The sequence below is a fragment of the Coenobita brevimanus genome, chromosome 21, assembly GCF_032717465.1.
Source record: "Coenobita brevimanus isolate Jiangsu-jjx chromosome 21, ASM3271746v2, whole genome shotgun sequence".
Taxonomy (NCBI): domain Eukaryota; kingdom Metazoa; phylum Arthropoda; class Malacostraca; order Decapoda; family Coenobitidae; genus Coenobita; species Coenobita brevimanus.
The window spans coordinates 3,369,051-3,370,820 of NC_136974.1; the positions used below are offsets into that span (position 1 = coordinate 3,369,051).

The 1,770-nt window shown below is 41.5% G+C and overlaps 1 pseudogene; it reads right to left on the bottom strand.

Moving 5' to 3' along the window:
- Positions 1-258: 258 nt before the first annotated feature.
- Positions 259-376, bottom strand: LOC145392278 (5S ribosomal RNA; annotated as a pseudogene).
- Between the last annotated feature and the right edge of the window lie 1,394 nt (positions 377-1,770).

A 1,770-nucleotide genomic window follows, 5' to 3' on the forward strand; every position in this document is an offset into this window, starting at 1 on the left:
TCATCTGAAACGTGAACTCAGTGGACTGCAGGTTTAAATTTCCCGTCTGCAACCCACCATCCTCCTTTCGGGGGATAGGGAAGCAGCTGAGGGAAGTTTGCATAACCAGAGAGTTGAGCCGGTCGTGCTATCGGTGTTCCATCCATCCATCCATTGCCAGACGCCATGTATCCCAAACGGGGTGGTCAAGGGCTTAGAGTTAATTGTTTTACAGGGAGGGGCACTAATCCTCCACCAACCCCACTTGACACGTAGGGATGCCAACAGCATCTGGTGTTCCCAGGCGGTCACCCATCCAAGTACTATAGACCCAACGTTGCTTAACTTCGCTGATCGAACGGGAAGCGGTGTACTCAACGTGGCTATAGATATATTCTGACGCTTTCTACACCCAAAAGTAGCACAGTGTTGGTGCTTTTCTAGGTAAATGGTGATCAACTTTGACCTTTGTCACGACATCGTTTGCCTCGATCGTTCCATGATGGCGGTCGCGCAGACGCATCTAAAGAAGTGTCATGCGGCATCTATCTATGCTTTGAATGACAAGTTTTCTGGTAGATATGACTTAATACCTCTAAGAAGTACAGCTCAAGGAAAATGTTGTTTGCTGAGTTTATGTACATACCACTATTAAGCACCGTCGTAGGTTGCTTACTTTACAATCAGCTTCACTCCTTTCTTGCACTGGAAGACCTCAGTTGAACTGCCCCATACTTTTCCGTGCTCAAACATTTTTCTCCATTATGAAAGGGTCTGTTTGCTGCTAAGCCTAGCTAATAATGATGGCCACAATACAGTAAGTATCGTCAAATAGTCGACACTTTGAGGGCGTAAAAAATTACATTTACTACCATTAAGAAGACTCAGCTGTAGCGAGGAAAATATTATACTACTGTATAGCTATAGAGATCGAGGCAACCATCTGAACAATTCAGGCCATTTTCTTGAGCGTAATCCATGACTTCACTAAGCTAATATAGAGACATGGATAAGATTTAAGGAATTTGTGGTTTCGCTAGGCAGAATGATATATACATAATATTACATCAAAAAATAGAAATAGTCTTTAAAATACTGACATGAATAGCATAAAATACCATTACAACATCACAGTAAAATAGAGACGGCAGTCGCCCAAATCACTTCATATCGTCACGCTGAATCGTTACGTCGTATTGAGCAGTCAGTCTTCCATATTCTCCACTTATACTCTCGATGGGAAGACTTTAACATTCAGGCCTTCCCACATGGAGGATTTGTGAGCTTGTTCTTTATCCGTTTATGCTGAGGCTGGGGATTTAATGGTCAAATCTCCCACACAGTACGTGGGTACTGTAATATCTAATCTATTTCTTTTAATTAGTTCAAAATCACATTTGTCTACATATACGTCCTTTCTTTCGCCATACTTTCTCGGCTAAGAGAATGACAAGTGTTCTGGTAGGTATGATTTAATACCTCTAAAAAGTACGACTCAAGGAAAATGTTATTTGCTGAGTTTATGTACATATCACTACTAAGCACAGTCGCAGGCACTGCTTGCTTTATAATCTGCTTTCACCCCTTTCTTGCACTGGAAGACCTCAGTTGAAGTGCCCTATACTTCACCTTGCTCAAACTTTTTTCTCCTTCATTATGAAAGGGTCTGTTTGCTCCTAAGCCTAGCTAGTAATGATGGCACAATACAGTAATTATCGTCAAATAATCGTCACTTTATTAAGGAGATAAAAAAATTACATATGCCACCATTAAGAAGACTCAGCTGTAGCG